We start from the raw sequence: 14,647 nt of genomic DNA on the forward strand, positions 1-14,647 counted from the left end.
TTTGTTTCTCCCAATCTTATAATTTATGACATATATGAGTGCACTGGGATAAATGACTGCAACCTAGGTCAGTTTGCTACCAGGAATGTGGGTTTACACATAAATAAAAGACACTGACCCTGATTTATTGCAGGGGTGAACTGCAGTAATGAAGAGTCCTATTTCTGCTTAAGTATTTCTAGACAGTTTTAAGTTTCCATTCAGGCCTATTGTAATCATGTGTATGTTTGTTTTGTTTGTTCTTTTATTGGTTGTCGTATCTCCTTGCTAATAGTGTCTCACTGTTGACTCTGTAGAGCTATAGAGCACGATTCATTTTAAAATGTGGTATCTTCTAAAGTGTTTGGGTAATAAAGTTTGTCCATGTTAGAACCTACAAGTACCCATACCCGTTTCATGTCTTGTTCTTTTTCATTTTCTTTGGAGATATCTGTGTGAATGGTTAATTCGGATTTTCTCCAAGGTCCTCATATTCTGAATGCAATTCACATGGGCTGCTTTATACATTTCCAATTTCTTGCAGTTATAGATATGCAGAAAAGCCCATCTTGAATTTGGATGATATGTGCCAGCCACTTTCTTAAATGCCTTTGTTTGTTCTTCAAAACCTAATTGCAGTGATCGCCCAATCTACTTAATTTTTCCCTTGGTTGCAGTATTCTTTATTTACCTTTGATTAGTCTGGGAGTAATGGTACAATGAGAAATTCACTAATCTTTGTGAAAAATGCAGTATGTTCTGTTAGGTATTGGCAAACAGACTACATGTATTTAAAGCTGATCTGCTCTTTAAAGTTGCAGTCTCTGAAACAGATTTGTCCCCTATATAGGAATGAGCTACTAGAATTTTATGTAGGTTTTATGTCAGTCTGGTGTATGTATTCTCAGAGCCATACACACAAAATTTAGAGTTTTGTTTTTGCTGTACCTTTTGTCTTTCACCATTTTTAAAATTGAAGTATAGTTAATTTACAATGTTGTGTTAATTTCAGGTATGATTCAGTTATACATATACATATATATTGGGTTGGCCAAAAGTTTATTCTGGTTTTTCCGCGACATTTTATGGAAAAACTCGAATGAACTTTTTGACCAACCCTCTATCTGTTCTTTATAAGATTCTTTTCCATTATAGGTTATTAAAAGATAACTGAATATGGTTCCCTGTGCTATATAGTAGGCCCTTGTTTATTTTATATACACTAGTGTATATATGTTAATCCCAAACTCCTGATTGATCTCTGCCCCACCCCCACCCCCTGCCATCCCACTATCCCCTTTGGTAACTGTTGAGTTTTCGTGTCTGTGAGCCTGTTTCTGTTTTGTAAATAAATTCATTTGTATCATTTTTTTAAATTTCCACATATAAGTGATATCATATGATATTTGTTTTTTTTCTGACTTACTTCGTTTAGTATGATAATCTGTAGGACCATCCATGTGTACTGTGTGCTAAATTGGTTCAGTCGTGTCTGACTCTTTGTGATTCTTTGGACTATAGCCTGCCAGGCTCCTCTGTCCATGGGATTTCCCAGGCAAGGACACTGGAGTGGGTTACCATGCCCTCCTCCAGGGGATCTTCCTGACCCAGGAACTGAACCCCCTTCTCTTATGTCTCCTGCATTGACAGGCAGGGTTTTTACCATTAGTGCTGCCTGGGAAGCCCTAATAGGATTATTTCATTCTTTTTATGGCTGAATAATATTCCATTCTATAAATGTTCTATGTCTTTTTTATCCGTTCCTCAGTGGATATTTAGGTTGCTTCTGTGTCTTGGCTGTTGTGAATAGTGCTGCTGTGAACATTGGTATGCATGTATCTTTTCAAATTAGAGTTTTCTCCAGATATATGCCCAGGTGTGGGATTGCTGAGTCCTATAATAACTCTATTTTTAATTTTTTAAGGAACCTCCATACTGTTTTCCATGGTGGCTAGTGGCTGCACCAATTTACATTCCCATCAATGGTGCAGGAAGGTTTCTTTTTCTCCACACCCTCTCCAGCATTTATTATTTCATTGTTAGTGTATAGAAATGCAACAGATTTCTGTGTTTTAATTTTGTATCCAGCAACTTTACCTATTTCATTGATGAGCTCTAGTAGTTTTCTGGTAGCATCTTTAGGATTTTCTGTGTACAGCATCATGTCATCTGCAAACTGTGACAGTTCTATTAAGTTGATGAAACAGTAATTGTAGTTTTGCTTTGTTGAACTTTACTGCTTGATATTGGAATACATTCTTAAAGAAATGTGGTCATGTTGTCCATCATGTTAATGTGCATTTCTTGTTGTATGGTTTTTTTTCTGGTGACTTATTATTAGTTGTGTATTTTATATTTATTTCAGACTATGGAAATGATGTTAGACAAAAAGCAAATTCAAGCGATTTTCTTATTTGAGTTCAAAATGGATCATAAAGGAGCAGAGACAACTTGTAACATCAATAGCACATTTAGCCCAGCAACTGCTAATAAACTTTCAGTGCAGTGTTGTTTCAACAAGTTTTCACAGGGGATGAGAGCCTTGAAGATGAGGAGTGTATTGGCTGGCCATCAGAAGTCAACAGTGACATCAAAGTTGATCCTCTCACAACTACATGAGAAGTTGCTGAAGAACTCAGTGTTGACCATTCTATTTTTTTTTTTAACCACAAATAAGATCTTTTATTTGTCACCATTAAGAGTCTGCATTTTAAACCGATTCTTGGACTGGTGGCTTGTTCAACTTTAGCACCTGTCTCATCCCCAGTAGCTTTTCCAGAACTACTACCTTCACCATGTAGCTCCATGAGTTTTCCCAATTCAAATTTGGGCTTCTTCAGCATTTTTACTTTTCTAACGAAGACATCATGTAGCGGATAAATAGATTGGCAAGCCTTTTCTGTGTGTTTTCCAATGTTATCTGGAATCAGTTTATTGACCACCTCTTTCAAGTCATTTGTCTGCACCTCTCCAGTCATGATTTCCATCATCTTGCGGATCTGGCGCACCTGCTGGTGCTGGGCATAAGAGGTCTTCCGAATCTGATTGTTGCGCTTTTTAGTAAAACTCACACAGAACAGATGAAGCAAGTAACCATCGGTAGTCTTGACTTCAACATGAGCTTCAATCACGGTCTGCCATTTTTTGACCATGGAGCACATTTTGTCATGGGTAAGATCCATACCATGAAAATTAGTCAGGCAGTTTTTGCCCTGAACATCCTCAGTAATTAGCTTGAATTTTCTAAATGCTACTTCATCATTCTGCAGATCAGCAAGACTCACTTCAAAAACATGACCTTTGAGGCCGTCAGACGTGATTTTGGTTCCTTGCATTCTCGTGACCAATGCTTTCCCAATATTCCTTATATTGAACATAGCTGGTGCTTTCACATCATACCAATCTTTTTTAGAAAATGGGTCAACCACTTTCTTCTTGGCTCCCTTTTTGCCTCCTTTCGTAAGCCGCTTGTTCTTGCCGACCGCCATGGTGCCGCTCAGAGAGCCAAAAGGGCGGAAGTGCAATTCGCACGAGAACTTAGGCGTGCAGATTGACCATTCTATAGTTAGCCAGCATTTGAAGCAAGTTGAAAAGGTGAAGAAGTTCAATAAATGGGTACCTCATGAGCTGACTGAAAATCAAAAATATCGTCTTCTCTTCTACACAACAACAGTGAACCATTAATCGAATTGTGACTTGAGATGAAAAATGGATTTTATATGACTGTAGGTGACAACCAGCTCTATAATTGGATTGCGAAGATGCTCCAAAGTACTTCCCAAAGCCAGACTTGCACCAAAAAAAGGTCATGGTCACTGTTTGGTGTTCTGCTGCCCATCTGATCCACTACAACTTTCTGAATCCCAGTGAAACCATTACATCTGTAAAGTCTGGTCAACAGATCAGTGAGATGCACCAAAAACTGCAATGCCAACAGCTGGTGTTGGTCAAAAGAAAGGGCCCAGTTCTCCATGACAATGCCTGACTGCCCATTGCACAACCAGCATTTCAGAAATTGAACGAATTGGACTAGGAAGTTTTGCCTCATCCACCATGTTCACCTGACCTCTTGACAACCGACTGCTGCTACTTCAAGCATCTCAACAACTTTTTGCAGAAAATGCTTCCACAACCAGCAGGAGGCAGAAAACGCTTTTCAAGAGTTGTTGAACCCTGATGCATGGATTTTTACATTACAGGAATAAACAAATATTTCTCATTGGCAAAAATGTATTGATTGTAATGGTTTCTATTTTGATTAATAAAGATGTGTTTGAGCCTAGTTATAATGCTTTAAAATTCACAGTTCAGAACCTCAATTATGTTTCAACCTAATACTTCTTAATATGTTTCAACCTAATACTTCCTAATATGCTAGCAAAGTAATGCTCAAAATTCTCTAAGCCAGGTTTCAACAGTTTGTGAACCACGAACTTCCAGGTTTTCAAGCTAGATTTAGAAAAGGCAGAGGAACCAGAGATCAAATTGCCAGCATCCATTGGATGATCGAAAAAACAAGAGAGTTCCAGAAAAACATCTACTTCTGCTTTATTGACTACACCAAAGCCTTTCACTGTGTGGATCACAACAAACTGTGGAAAATTCTTCAAGAGTTGGGAATACCAGACCTCCTTACCTGCCTCCTAAGAAATCTGTATGCAGGTCAAGAAGCAACAATTAGAACTGTACATAGACCAATAGACTAGTTCCAAATTGGGAAAGGAGTATGTCAAAGCTGTATATTGTCACCCTGCTTATTTAACTTATATGCAGAGTACATCATGAGAAACGCTGGGCTGGATGAAGCACAAGCTGAAGTCAAGATTGCCGGGAGAAATATCAATAACCTCAGATATGCAGATGACACCACCCTTATGGCAGAAAGTGAAGAGGAACTCAAAAGCCTCTTGATGAAAGTGAAAGAGGAGAGTGAAAAAGGTGGCTTAAAGCTCAACATTCAGAAAACTAAGATCATGGCATCTGGTCCCATCACTTCATGGCAAATAGATAGGGAAACAATGGAAACAGTGGCTGACTTTACTTTGTTGGGCTCCAAAATCACTGCAGATGGTGACTGCAGCCATGAAATTAAAAGATGCTTGCTCCTTGGAAGAAAAGCTATGACCAACCTAGACAGCATATTAAAAAGCATAGACATTACTTTGCCAACAAAGGTCCGTCTAGTCAAAGCTATGGTTTTTCCAGCAGTCATGTATGGATGTGAGAGTTGTACTATAAAGAAAGCTGAGCACCAAAGAACTGATGCTTTTGAACTGTGATGTTGGAGTAGACTCTTGAGAGTCCCTTGGACTACAAGGACATCCAACCAGTCAATCATAAAGGAAATCAGTCCTGAATATTCACTGGAAGGACTGATGCTGAAGCTGAAACTCCAATACTTTGGCCACCTGATATAAAGAACTGACTCATTGGAAAAGACTCTGATGCTGGGAAAGATTGAAGGCAGGAGGAGAAGGGGGCGACAGAGGATGAGATGGTTGGATGGCATCACTGACTCGATGGACATGAGTTTGAGTAAGCTCTGGGAGTTGGTGATGGACAGGGAAGTCTGGCGTGCTGTAGTCTGTGGGGTCCCAAAGAGTCGGAAACGACTGAGCGGGCGAACTGAATGCTTCTCCAGTTTGGATTCCTTTTATTTCTTTTTGTTGCTGATTGCTTTTTGGCTAGGGCTTCTAAAACTGTTGAATAAAAGTGATAAGAGTGGGTATCTTTGTCTTATTCCTGATCTTATAGGAAATGCTTTCTTTCAGCTTTTCACTGTTGAGTATGATGTTAGCTGTGGATTTTTGATATATGGCTTTTGTTATGTAGAAGTATGTTCTGTCTGTGCCCACTTTCTAAAGAGTTTTTATCATAAATGGGTGTTGAATTATATCAGAAGCTTTTTCTGTTTTTTTTATTCTTCAGTTTGTTAATGTGGTGTATCACATTGATTTGTGAATATTGAAAAATCATTGCATCCCTGGAATGAATCCCACTTGGTCATGGCTTATGATCCTTTTAATGTATCGTTGGAGTTGGTTTGCTAGTATTTTGTTGAGGATTTTTATATCTGCCTGTAATTGTGTGTGTGTGTGTGTGTGTATGTGATATCTTTTTTCGGTTTTGGTGCCAGGGTGATTGTGGCCTCATAGAGTGAGTTCAGATGTGTTCCTTCCCATGCAATTTTTTAGAATGGTTTCAGAAGGATAGCTGTTAACTCCTCTCTAAATGTTTGGTAGAATTCACCTTCTAAGCCGTCTGGTCTTGGACTTTTGTTTGTTGGGAGTTTTTAAATTCCTTATTTAATTTCAGCACTGGTAATTGGTCTGTTCATATTTTCTGTTTCTTCCCTGTTCAGTCTTGGGAGATTGTACTAGTCTAAGAATTTGTCCATTTCTTCTAGGTTGTCCATTTTATGGGCACATAGTTGCTCATAGTAGTCTCTTAGGATCCTTCATAGAGGTACTTTTAATCGTAAGACACGTAAGAAGTAGAAATCAAGGTCAGGTTCTAAAAATGGATCACATTGGATGTTGGCACCTTTGGGGAATTGCCTAAGACTTTGAGAACTTCTGTAGACTTAGAAAAGGAATGAAATTACTAATTGTCCTTTTTTCAAAAATCAACTTCATTAAGCATAATATACTTGCATTAACATTCATCACTGTTTAATGTCCAGTTTCGTGAGTTTTAATTAATATACATAGTTTTATAATCACCACAGTCAATATAGAACATTGTCGTTGTCCCAGAAAGTTGCCTCACACCCCTTTGCAGTCATCTTGTCTCCCTCCCACTGCTTTTTTCAACCACTGATCACCTTTCTGTCACTGTATTTTGTCTTTTCTTGAGTGTAAAATAAATGAATAAGGAGGGTGACAATATGCAGCCTTGACGTACTCCTTTTCCTCTTTGGAACCAGTCTGTTGTTCCATGTCCACTTCTAACTGTTGCTTCCTGACCTCTATACAGGTTTCTCAGGAGGAAGGTCATGTGGTCTGGTATTCCCATCTCTTTCAGAATGTTCCACAGTTTATTGTGATCCATACAGTCAAAGGCTTTAGCATAGTCAATAAAGCAGAAATAGATATTTTTCTGGAACTTTCTTGCTTTTTCCATGATCCATCGGATGTTGGCAATTTGATCTCTGGTTCCTCTGCCTTTTCTAAAACCAGCTTGAACATCTGGAAGTTCACGATTCACGTATTGCTGAAGTCTGGCTTGGAGAATTTTGAGCATTACTTTACTAGCGTGTGAGATGAGTGCAATTGTGTGGTAGTTTGAGCATTCTTTGGCATTGCCTTTGTTTGGGATTGGAATGAAAACTGACCTTTTCCAGTCCTGTGGCCACTGCTGAGTTTTCCAAGTTAGCTGGCATATTGAGTGCAGCACTTTCACAGCATCATCTTTTAGAATTTGAAATAGCTCAATTGGAATTCCATCACCTCCACTAGCTTTGTTTGTAGTGATGCTTCCCAAGGCCCACCTGACTTCACATTCCAGGATGTCTGGCTCTAGGTGAGTGTGAGTGATCACACCTTCGTGATTATCTGAGTCGTGAAGATCTTTTTTGTAGCGTTCTTCTTGCCACCTCTTCTTAATATCTTCTGCTTCTTTTAGGTCCATACCATTTCTTTTAGGTCCATACCATTACCTTTATTGAGCCCATCTTTGCATGAAATGTTCCCTTCGTATCTCTAATTTTCTTGAAGAGATCTCTAGTCTTTCCCATTCTATTGTTTTCCTTTTCTCCTTTGCTTTTCGCTTCTCTTCTTTTCACAGCTATTTGTAAGGCCTCCTCAGACAGCCATTTTGCTTTTTTGCATTTCTTTTTCTTGGGGATGGTCTTGATCCCTGTCTCCTGTACAATGTCACGAACCTCCGTCCATAGTTCGTCAGGCACTCTATCAGATCTAGTCCCTTAAATCTATTTCTCAATTCCACTGTATAGTCATAAGGGATTTAATTTAGGTCATACCTGAATGGCCTAGTGGTTTTCCCCACTTTCTTCAATTTAAGTCTGAATTTGGCAATAAGGAGTTCATGATCTGAGCCACAGTCAGTTCCTGGTCTTGTTTTTGCTGACTGTATAGAGCCTCTCCATCTTTGGCTGCAAAGGATATAATCAATCTGATTTCGGTGTTGACCATCTGGTGATGTCCATGTGTAGTCTTCTCCTGTGTTGTTGGAAGAGGGTGTTTGCTATGACCAGTGCGTTTTCTTGGCAGAACTCTGTTAGCCTTTGCCCTACTTCATTCTGTACTCCAAGGCCAGATTTGCTTGTTACTCCAGGTGTTTCTTGACTTCCTACTTTTGCATTCCAGTACCCTATAATAAAAAGGATGTCTTTTTTGGGTGTTAGTTTTAGCAGGTCTTGTAGGTCTTCATAGAACCGTTCAACTTCAGCTTCTTCAGCATTACTGGTTGGGGCATAGACTTGGATTACCGTGATATGCAGAGTACATCATGAGAAACACTGGGCTGGAGGAAGCTCAAGCTGAAATCAAGATTGCCAGGAGAAATATCAATAACCTTAGATATACAGAGGACACTACCCTTATGGCAGAAAGTGAAGAAGAACTAAAGAACCTCTTGATGGAAGTGAAAGAGAAGAGTGAAAAAGTTGATTTATAGGTCAACATTCAGAAAACTAAGATCATGGCATCTGGTCCCATCACTTCATGGCAAATTGATGGGGAAACAGTGGAAACAGTGGCTGACTTTATTTTTCTGGGCTCCAAAATCACTGCGGATGGTGATTGCAGCCATGAAATTAAAAGATGCTTGCTCCTTTGAAGGAAAGTTATGACCAACCTAGACAGCATATTGAAAAGCAGAGACATTACTTTGCCAACAAAGGTCGTCTAGTGAAGGCTATGGTTTTTCCGGTAGTCATGTATGCATGTGAGAGTTGGACTATAAATAAAGCTGAGCGCAGAAGAATTGATGCTTTTGAACTGTGGTGTTGGAAAAGACTCTTGAGATTCCCTTGGACTGCAAAGACATCCAACCAGTCCATCCTAAAGGAGATCAGTCCTGGGGTACATTGGAAGGACTGATGCTGAAACTGAAACTCCGATACTTTGGCCACCTGATGTGGAGAGCTGACTCATTTGAAAAGACCATGATGCTGGGAAAGATTGAGGGCAGGAGGAGAAGGGGATGACAGAGGATGAGATGGTTGGATGACATCACCGACACAATGGACATGGGTTTGGGTGGACTCTGGAAGTTGGTGATGGACAGGGAGACCTGGCGTGCTGCAGTTCATGGCGTCGCAAAAAGTCGGACACGACTGAGCGACTGAACTGAACTGAACTGAAAGTAAATGAAACCATATAGTATATAGTCTTTCATGTCTAGGTTTGTTCTCTTGGTGTAGTTCTTCTAAGATTGATGCATGTGGTTGCATAGACCAACAGATTATTGCATTTAATTACTGATAGTATTCCATTGGATGGATTTATTACAATTTATTTATCCATCCACTTGTTGTTGCCCATTTGTGTTGTTTCCAGTTTGGGCTAGTATTACTGAAGCTGCCGTGAAATAACATCAATGTATGGGTTTTTATGTAGATTTATGTTTTCATTTCCCTTGAGTATATACATAGCTAGAAATGGAATTGCGGTGTCAAATGCTAAGTGTAAGGAACCTTATAAACTGTTTTTCAAAGGGATTGTACTATTTTTGTATTCTCATCTGTAGTGGAGTGTTCCAGTTGCTCCATAACCTCTTGAAACCTTGGTATGTTCAGTTTTTAAATTCTGGTCATTCTGAGTATAATGGTAGCTCACTCTGATTTTAATTTGCATTTGCCTAATGACTCATGATGAATGTATTTTCATGTGCTTACTGGCTTTTCTTATATCTTCGTTGTTGACGTAGCTGTTCTACTCTTGCCCATTTAAAAAATTGGGCTGTTTGTCTTGCTATTTTGTGTAAGAGTTCTTTATGTATTCTGTATATGTCTTCTATCAGATAGATCCCTTGTAAAATATTTCTCCCAGTCTGTGGCTTGCCTTTTTATTTTTAGCTGCCTTTGAAAAAAAAACAAAGCTATAAATTCTGATGAAGTCTAGTTTGTCAATTTCTTTCTGTTATGGATAATACTTTTTTGTGTTCTAAGAAATCTGCCTGCCCCAAGGATGCAAATCTTTTATGTTTTCTTAAGAAAGTTTTATAGTTTTACCTTTCTGTTTTTGCAATAACTTTAGTTTGAGGTTTGAGTCACATATCATAAATTCACCCATTTAAAGTATACAGTTCAGTGGTTCTTGGTATGCTCAGCATTGTGCAACTATCACCACAATTTTAGAACATTTTCATCCTCTCAAAAAGAAACTTTGTACCCTTTAGCCATCATTCTTCAAACGTCTTATCCCCTCTAGTCCTAGGCATCTACTTTCCTTCTCTGTAGACTTGCCCATTCTGGATGTTTCATATAAATGAAGCTATATGTGTTTTCAAGGTTTATCCATGTTGTAGCATGTATCAACCAAATGACATTCCATTTTATGAATATACCACATTTATCTGTTCTTCAGTTGATGGACATTTGGGTTTTTTCTACTTTTTGCTTCTTATGTATAATGCTGGATTGAACATGTGTATACAAGTTTCTGTGTGGATACCTGTTTTCATTTCTCTTGGAAAGAAATACTCAGGAGTACAATCACTGGGTTATATGATAACTTTTATGATTAACTTTTTGAGGAAATGCCAAACTGTTTTCTAAAGTGGCTGGATCCTGGTTTTCTTGTTTGTTGTTTTTTTTTGACTGTGCCATGCTTGACATGCAGGATCTTAGTTCCCTGACCAGGGATCAAACCCACACCCCTTGTAGAAGTGTGGAGTTTTAACCACTGGACTTCCAGAGAAATCCCAGTTTTATGTTTAGGTCTGTGATCCATTTTGAGTTGACTGTTTTATATGTATGATCTAGGGGTCACGGTTATTCCCCGCCCCAAGTGGACATCTTGTTTCATCAGTTGTGTTGAAAAGACCTTTTTTTCCCGATTGAAACATCTTGACATTATTGTTGAAAATCAGTTGAACATCTGTGTGTGTTTTTATTTTTGTATTCATTGAGTATATGTCTGAACATTTTAATATTTATGTCATTTTGATTTAGTCTTTTTGTTTTCCTTGAGAATGGCTCATATCTTCTGAGTTCTTTGTATAGTGAGTAATTTTGGATTGTGTCCTGGGTATTATGAGTGTTACAATTGTGTAGGCTCTGGATTCTGTGATATTCTTCTGAGTTATGTTGATGTGTTTATTTTACCTGGCAGTTAACTGAGTAAGCTATGTCAGCTTCTGTGAACTGTACAAGCCTGATTACAATTCTTTAAGCTTTTGCTGTGCTGCTTTTGAGTCTGTCTTGTGTGTGTATCATTTAGGGAGGAATCAGCTTGAGGTGTATGTAATGTTTGTTCAGAGTTAAGGCATCTCTTTCTCTGATTCTTTCTCCTGTGGAATTCTCCACTCATTTTGGTGGCATCTGTGATTGCCCAGAACCTTCTCTTTTTCTTCCAGCCAGAAAGCTGTCTATTGGAGTTTTAGTTGCTTAAGTTATGCTACTTTGTGACTGATGTCCACTATGAAAGCAGAACTCCCTAAAAGTAGGAAACTCCCCAGCTCTTTGCTTCATGTTTTGACTCCTGTCTACAATTTTAGGGTACTATTTAGAATCCTTAGGTAATTGGTTTTTGTATTTTTTCCCAGAGTTTGTGGTTATTCACTGGGAGGGTTGGTCTGTAGTGAGTTTACCTGAAGCAGAATCTTCAGTTCTACCCATTTTTTATGTGTAATGAAGCTATTATGTCGTTTTGATGAATTGGTCCCTTAAACATTCTCTCTTGTAATGTTCTTTGTTCTGAAGTCTTTCTCTAATGTTAACATATAGCCACTAATAGTTACTTCAGCCTTCTTTTGATTATTGTTTTCATTGGATATCTTTTCCATCCTTTTTGACCTATCTGTATAATTATATTTGAAATGGGTTTATTGCAGATAGCATATAATTGTGTCTTGCTTTTTTATGCAGTCTGGCAATCTTGGTCTTTTATTTAGAGTGCGTAGTCTGCTTCCTTAGTATAATTATTGATATAGTTAAAATTAAATCTGCCATCTTATTTTTTGTTATCTGTATCTCATCTGTTCTTTATTCCTCCTTTTTTGCTCTTTTCAATTAATAGAATATTTTTAATGATACTGTGTTATCTCTAATTTGTTTCATTTTGTTAGTGGTTGTTCTAGGTTTACAGTATGCATCTTTATAAATAGTATCTTTAATACATTATTGTTTCTCAATGTAAGAATTTACTATTGGTATATTTCATTTCTACCTTCTATCCTTTGTGCTGTTGTTATACATTTTTATTCTATATGTAATTTTTTTCTATATTCTGTATGTAAATTTTGTGAGATTTGTTGTTGTCTTTGCTTTAAGTAATTAAAGAGATTGAAAATGAGAAGAGTTTCTTTATATTTAAGCACATATTTCCATTTCTTATGTCTTTCATTCCTTTGTATAATTGTAGTTTCAGTTTCTATCTGGTATCATATTCCTTCTGACTGAAGAAATTCCATTAATATTCTTGTAGTGTAGATCTGCTGGCAGTGATTTCTCTTAGCTTTTGTTGATCTGAAGAAGTCTTTATTTCACCCTTATGTTTGAAAGGCATAAAATTCAGGAATGATGGTTTTTTCTTTCAGTACATTAAAAATGTCATGCCAGAGAACCAGTTCTTAGTTTCATCAGTCTTTTCTATTATTCTGTTGTTACTTAGTCTCTGTTTCATTTATTTCTGCTCTGATCTTTATGGTCTCTTTCCTTCTACTAACTTTAAGTTTTGTTTGTGTTTTTTTCTAGTTACTTTAGGTGTAAGTTTAGCTTGTTTATTTGAGATTTTTCTTGTTTCCTGAAGTAGACTTACATTGTTATAAACATCTCTTAGAACTGCTTTTGTTGTTTGCATTGGTTTTGGATCATTGTGTTTTCATTTGTCTCCATGTATTTTTAAATTTCCTCTTTGATTTCTTCACCCATTGTTTGTTGAGTAGCATATTGTTTAGCCTTCATGTATTTGTGGTTTTTGCAATTTTTTTCTTGTAATTCATTTCTAGTCTCATAGCACTGTGGTCAGAAAAGATGTTTGATATGATTTTAATCTTAAATTTCATGAGACTTGTTTTGTAGTCTAGTATGTGATCTGTTCTGGAGACTGTTCTATGTGCATTTGAAAAGAATGAATAATTTGCTTCTTTTGGGTGGGATGTTATACATGCTAGCAAAGTACTGCTCAGAATCCTTAAAGCTAGGCTTCAGCAGTATGTGAACCAAGAACTTCCAGATGTACAAGCTGGATTTAGAAAAGGCAGAGGAACCAGAGATCAAATTGCCAAGATCTTTTGAATCATAGAAAAAGCTAGAGAATTCCAGAAAAACAACTACTTCTGCTTCATTAACTATGCCAAAGCCTTTGACTGTGTAGATCACAACAAACTGGAAAATTCTTAAAGAGATGGGAATACCAGACCACCTTACCTGCCTTCTGAGAAACCTGTATGCAGGTCAAGAGGCAACAGTTAGAACTGGACGTGGAACAACGGACTGGTTCAAAGTTGGGAATGGAGTACGACAGGGCTGTGTGTTGTCACCCTGCTTATTCAACTTATATGCAGAGTGTATCATGTGAAATGCCAGTCTGGATAAGCACAAGTTGGAATCAAGATTGTGGGAAGAAATATCAGGTATGCAGATGACACCACCCTTACGGCTGAAAGCAAAGAAGAACTAAAGAGCCTCTTGATGAAAGTGAAAGAGGAGAGTGAAAAGTTGTCTTAAAACTCAACATTCAAAAAATGAAGATCATGGCATCTGGTCCCATCATTTCATGGCAAATAGATGGGGAAACAGTGAAACAGTGACAGACTTTATTTTCTTGAGCTCCAGAAGCTCTGTGGACGGTGACTGCAGTCATGAAATTAAAGGACACTTGTTCCTTGGAAGAAAGGGAATGATAAACCTAGACAGCATATTAAAAAGCAGAGACATTACTGTGCCTACAAAGGTCCATATAGTCAAAGCTATGGTTTTTCCAGTAGTCATGTGTGGATGTGAGAACTGGACAATAAAATAAGCTGAGTGCTGAAGTTTGATGCTTTCAAACTGTGGTACTGGAAAAGACTCTTGAGAGTCCCTTGGACTGCAGGAAGATCAAACCAGTCCATCCTAAAGGAAATCAGTCCTGAATATTCATTGGAAGGATTGATGCTGAAGCTGAAGCTCCAATCCTTTGGCCACCTGATGGGAAGAGCTGACTCATTGGAAAAGACCCTAATGCTGGGAAAGAGTGAAGGCAGGAGGAGAAGGGGTTACAGAGGATGAGATGGTTGGATGGCATCACCAACTTAATGGATATGAGTTTGAGCAAACTCCAGGAGATGGTGAAGGACAGGGAAGGCTGGCGTGCTACAGTCCATGGGGTTGTAAAGAGTCGGACACAACTGAGTGACTGAATAGCAACAAAAACAACTATCTATATCTGTATAGTTGTTGTTCAGTTAAGTCCATCTGGTCTGATGTGTCGTTTAAAGCTAGTGTTAATTATTGATTTTCTTTTTTTTTCTCTTTTTTTGGCCATAGCACTTGGCGTGT

At 38.0% G+C, this 14,647-nt stretch overlaps 1 protein-coding gene and 1 pseudogene across 3 annotated transcripts in view; one reads left to right on the forward strand and one right to left on the reverse strand.

Annotated features, from left to right (window-relative positions):
• SNX27 (sorting nexin 27) overlaps nt 1-14,647 on the forward strand; it is an 84,130-nt gene that overhangs the window by 28,349 nt on the left and 41,134 nt on the right. The window lies entirely within an intron of this gene.
• Nucleotides 2,690-3,467, reverse strand: LOC129540714 (small ribosomal subunit protein eS1 pseudogene; annotated as a pseudogene).

Source organism: Moschus berezovskii, chromosome 4 (genome assembly GCF_049115385.1).
Source record: "Moschus berezovskii isolate FMDL1 chromosome 4, NW_MosBer_1.0, whole genome shotgun sequence".
In the NCBI taxonomy this organism is placed as follows: Eukaryota; Metazoa; Chordata; class Mammalia; order Artiodactyla; family Moschidae; genus Moschus; species Moschus berezovskii.